The sequence below is a fragment of the Poecile atricapillus genome, chromosome 12 (assembly GCF_030490865.1).
Source record: "Poecile atricapillus isolate bPoeAtr1 chromosome 12, bPoeAtr1.hap1, whole genome shotgun sequence".
NCBI classification, from domain to species: Eukaryota; Metazoa; Chordata; class Aves; order Passeriformes; family Paridae; genus Poecile; species Poecile atricapillus.
This window is the reverse complement of record NC_081260.1, coordinates 397333-402555: the sequence shown is the minus strand read 5'-3', so window position 1 is coordinate 402555 and position 5223 is coordinate 397333. Positions and strand designations below refer to the sequence as shown.

The following is a 5223-nucleotide window of genomic DNA, read 5'->3' as shown; positions in this document are numbered from 1 at the left end:
TTTAAGTTCATGATTTTGGGTTGGGAGTTCAGAGGTGATAAGATGCTTTTATAATGACTCTTCTGTTTGGGTTTTTTTTAGGAGGATTGCAATTTCCTGAAGTTCTAGGTCACGTCAAGTGTGATACTTCAGATTCTCTCAGCAGATTCATCGTGACACAAAAGGGAACCGCTGCGGCAGCTTTCCTTAGCAGCAGATTGGTCTCTCCAACGGATTCGCTTCAGAGAGATAAGTCGAGGGCTGTGGTCACAGAGCGGATCGAAGCAGGGCGGTGGGTTAGGATTCACACAGGTTAGGGTTTTGAGTCAGCTACGGGGAGGGGGAGGTTTGAGAACTGGCCTCTGGGGCCACAGTGAGGGAAAGGCTCACTTTGGCTAACAATGCTGAGGCGGGCAGGGCAGAGCAGTCCCAGGGTGTGTTGTCACTTGTCTCTCGTGCTTTCTGTGTCTTCTGTTCATCTCGTGTAACATGTCTCTTGCCTTAGTCCTCCCAGGAGCTTATGAGAAACCCCAGGTCCTTCCGGTCATCTCCCATCTTTGTGTTCCTTGGCCCGGGGCCGACGCCGGCGAAGTTTCGATTCGGGAGCTTGGAGAGGCATCGGAATCGCATCTCTCTTCAGCAGCATCAGATCAGATGTCTTTTTAGGTCTTTGTTCTCAGCTGTGTTGACAGCTGTATGCTGTAATCTTTCTTTACAGTGGATAAGGACTTGTGCCGATTCAAAGGCAGGCAGAGGCTTCCAGCCACAGGATTCTCAGGCATCCATCTCTGCGGTTCTCGGAATAAGTTGTTCCGTTAGCATCTTTTTCCTCCAGGGTCATCCGAGCCTGGCAGGCTCGCCTTTGGTCCCCCCTCGGTCATCTTGTTCAGCATTCTCTCGGTCCTCGTGAGGACTTTCTTGTCTCGGAGTTTTCTCTCCCTGTCGTGTCCCCTCGTCTCACGTGTCATGGGTGTCTGGGGGTATTCGGTCTGGAACTGCTCTGCCCTGCCACCCAGCCCGGTTGCAGGTGTTCAAGGACAAGTCCCGGGCACTTGTAATTGGAGACTTGTAATACGGGCTGTAGCTGGAGTCTAGGTGGTATTCTTATGTTGGCAGAAGGTGTCTGGAGCTGTGAAGTTACCCTGCAGCGCTTTGACTTTTTTCCTAACTTTCTTTCAGATGCGGATGGATTGACCTCCTGGCAGAGCGCCCCATCCCAGATGAGGGAATCCCCCTGAGAAAGTCAGTCACGGTTTTTCTTTGCAGCGGGGCTGGAACCGGTCACTGTGTTACAGCTCTGCTCTTTGTCTTTATTTTTAGGAAGTAAAGCCGGATAGCAGCAGTGAAGGCAAAGCAGGTAGAAGGTGAGCCTCGGTTGGTGAAGAGAAGCAGTTCTTGCTGGGGTCTCAGTTTCTGGTGCAACTCCAAGCATGTTTGTGTGTTTTAGGCTGCCTCCTGATGTTGTGCTGAGGCCCCCTCACTGACCTGCCAAGAGACCCGGTTTGATTCTCTGGTGAGCCCCAGCAAATATTACCAGAGTCCATGACGAAGCCTCGACCTCGTCCACGTGAAGGTGTGGTCCGGGTAGCCTTTAGCCACGGCCGAGGAGTTGCGGTGAGTCGGGGGCGTCGGGAGGAGCTGCGATGGCGTGCTCAACTTTTAGCGACGCTGCATCGCCTCCTCTCCGTTTATTCTAGGCGTGCCCCGCGATGACGGCGTCCGCCTCGGAGCGTGGCCGAAGCGTGCGGCCCGAGGACCCGGGCATTCCTAAGAGATGGTGAGTAGGAGCATAGTTGTGTTTTGGTGAATATGCCACTAAGATTCTGCACTTATATTTGGTTTTCTTTATCATAGGTGATGATACTTGTCTGAGACAACAGCCTGGCGAGAGAAGAACTTCCCAGACAGCGAGGTGGCTTTGTTTGGCCCCTGACCGGCCTCTCGCCGTGACTCACGTCTTCAGCCATCCGAGAGATAAGTGGAGCCCACAGAGGGGATCAAAGCAGCGCGGCGGGTCGGGACTCAGATCGGTTTGGGTTTTTGAGTGAGCTTTGGGGATGGGGAGGCTCTAGAAATGACCCCATAGGCCCCATTGAGGGAAAGCCTGACTTTGGCTCACAGTGCTGAGGCGGGCAGGGCAGAGCAGTCCCAGGGTGTGTCGTCACTTGTCTCTCGTGCCTTCCGTGTCCTCCGCGCATCTCGCGTAATATGTCTCTTGCCTTAGTCCTCCCAGGAGCTTATGAGAAACCCCAGGTCCTTCCGGTCATCTCCCATCTTTGCGTTCCTCGGCCCGGGGCCGACGCCGGCGAAGTTTCGATTCGGGAGCTTGGAGAGGCATCGGAATCGCATCTCTCTTCAGCAGCATCAGATCAGATGTCTTTTTAGGTCTTTGTTCTCAGCTGTGTTGACAGCTGTATGCTGTAATCTTTCTTTACAGTGGATAAGGACTTGTGCCGATTCAAAGGCAGGCAGAGGCTTCCAGCCACAGGATTCTCAGGCATCCATCTCTGCGGTTCTCGGAATAAGTTGTTCCGTTAGCATCTTTTTCCTCCAGGGTCATCCGAGCCTGGTAGGCTCGCCTTCGGTCCCCCCTCGATCATCTCGTTCAGCATTCTCTCGGTCCTCGTGAAGACTTTCTTGTCTGAGAGAGTTTTCTCTCTCTGTCGTGTCCCCTCGTCTCTCGTGTCACGGGTGTCTGGGGGTATTCGGTCCGGAGCTGCTCTGCCCTGCCGCCTAGCCCAGTTGTAGGTGTTCAAGGACAAGTCCCGGGCACTTGTAATTGGAGACTTGTAATACGGGCTGTAGTTGGAGTCTAGGTGGTATTCTAATGTTGGCAGAAGGTGTCTGGAGCTGTGAAGTTACCCTGCAGCGCTTTGACTTTTTTCCTAACTTTCTTTCAGATGCGGATGGATTGACCTCCTGGCAGAGCGCCCCATCCCAGATGAGGGGATCCCCCGGAGAAGGTTGGTCATGGTTCTTCTTTGCAGCGGGGTTGGAGTCAGTCACTGTGTTACAGCTCTGCTCTTTGTCTTTTTTTTCAGGAAGTAAAGCCGGATAGCAGCAGTGAAGGCGAAGCAGGTAGAAGGTGAGCCTCGGTTGGTGGAGAGAAGCAGTTGTTCTTGCTGGGGTCTCAGTTTCTGCTATAACTTTAATACCTTTTTTTTCTATTTTAGGTGGTCTGCTTGCAAGATATCCCAGCCCAGGATGCCGGAGGACAGGTGGGTGCAAGCTCTAAGTGTGTTTTGGTGTTTAAGTCCCTGGTTTGCAGGTAATCTTTAGTTCTCTAAGATAGAATGAAAGAACCACATCACGAATCCCACCTTGTGGATCCTGACACGAATTGGTGTCACGGACAGGATTCTGAGAGACAGAAGGGGTTGCAGATTTGTTGTGCACTCAGTCTCAGGCAAAGACGTTTCACCTCAGCCACCCCTAGCCTGCCACGCCGGTGAGCAGTGTCTAGAAAGCAAGGGAGGCGATTCGAATTTCTCAAAAACTGCACACGCCTCGGTGCAAAGCACCCCACACTCATTTGAGGGCTCTGTCTTCAGAATTTTACAAGGGATATTTGAGTACAAGAGTTTGGACTGACTGATTTTTCTGTTTAAAGTACTTGTTTGCTGATAATGTTTAGTTCTCTAAGATAGAATGAAAGAACCACATCACAAATCCCACCTTGTGGATCCTGACACGAATTGGTGTCACGGACAGGATTCTGAGAGACAGAAGGGGTTGCAGATTTGTTGTGCACTCAGTCTCGGGCAAAGACGTTTCGCCTCAGCTGCCCCTAGCCTGCCACGCCGGTGAGCAGTGTCTAGAAAGCAAGGGAGGCGACTCGAATTTCTTAAGAACTGCACATGCCTCGGTGCAACGCACCCCACACTCATTTGAGGGCTCTGTCTTCAGAACTTTACAGGGGATCTTTGAGTATGAGAGGTGGGACTGAGTGGTTTTTCTTCTGTTTAAGTCCCTGGTTGGCTAACAAGCTTTTGTAGTCCAAGATAGAATAAAGGAACCGCATCAGGAATTCCACCTTGTGGATTGTGACAGTCACGTTTTCTGTTTTGTTGTCTTAGGCTCTGTGAAGAGAGGCAGACCTGAAGTTTGCGATCGGCTGCACCGAAGCCGGCGCGGGGGACATCTCGATGTACACATCCTATCGAGGATGGGTTGTGTCCTATCATGTTACGAAAGGTAAGCGTCACAGGTGGAAGTTGGGATCAGGGGAAAAGCATTTATAATCAGTGGAGGCAATTTGAAGTTAAGTTAGAGGACAGGGCTGTACTGGGATGGGTCCCTCTGAAGCCAAGGGAGAGGGTTTCTTCACAAGCTCCCAAGAGCTTCTGCCGGGCAGGGCAGTTCCAATCCATCCTCTCATTCTCTCGCGTTTCACGTCGTCAGCCATCTCAGCCTCTCGACGTCGTCGTGGATTTTTCGTCCGAGGAACTACGTGTCCACAGCTATCGCCACGTTCACCCGGCAGACATCGCCTGCACTTGCCTCTGTAACTGCCTTGTACTGTGCTTGCCTCTGTAACCGCCTTGTACTGTGCTTGCCTCTGTAAAGTGCCTTGTGCTGTGCTTGCCTCTGTAAATGCATTGGCTTGGAGCTGCCCTGCCCTGGCACATAGTTAGAGTTAGGTAGAACAGGTATAAAAGGTTATAGTTCCTCTTTTCTATGAGGTTTTTGTGTACAAAATGTGTGGGCCTAGAGGGGGGCTGAGTCCTAGCTACCGTACAATCCCTCACTGACCACCTTGTGTTGTCTTGCAGGTCTCCGATGCCTATTTTCTGAGGATCTACCATTTGATGTTGAGAACCAGCAGCGAGAAGATATCTCGGGGCATTTTGTTCAGCACAGTGCTTCAAATAAGGGTTGTGGTCACTGTGTGAGTTAGAGTCTCCTGCTGTGTGTCAGAGTGTGTCTGTCTGTGAGAGTCGGTGGGTCTGGGTGTGCTTGTGTGTGTGTGTTGAGCGGTTCTAACCTTGTGTGCATTGCTTTTGCTTTTCAGGACTTTAAATTCACTTTTAAATTTAGAATAAAAAATCCCCAGCTGCGGGGTTTTTTTTTTTTTTTCCCTCCCAGCTGGGGTTTTTTTCCTCAGTCCCGGCCGGTCTGCGAGGCGACTTTCATCGCCAAAGTTTGGGCACGGACTGGCCCCGGACCGGGGTTTTCGTCAGGCAGGCCGATTTCGAGGCGCCTGGGAACTGAGTTCCCGTGGGGTAGGAGGGGTGGGTGTCGTGT

At 51.8% G+C, this 5223-nt stretch overlaps 1 long non-coding RNA gene across 1 annotated transcript; it reads left to right on the top strand.

Annotated features, from left to right (window-relative positions):
* Positions 1–241: 241 nt before the first annotated feature.
* On the top strand, positions 242–4997 carry LOC131583723 (uncharacterized). Its single transcript, XR_009278580.1, has 5 exons — positions 242–1221; positions 3021–3064; positions 3153–3197; positions 4056–4173; positions 4752–4997. It is a non-coding gene; the product is annotated as an uncharacterized LOC131583723 (long non-coding RNA).
* Positions 4998–5223: the final 226 nt, after the last annotated feature.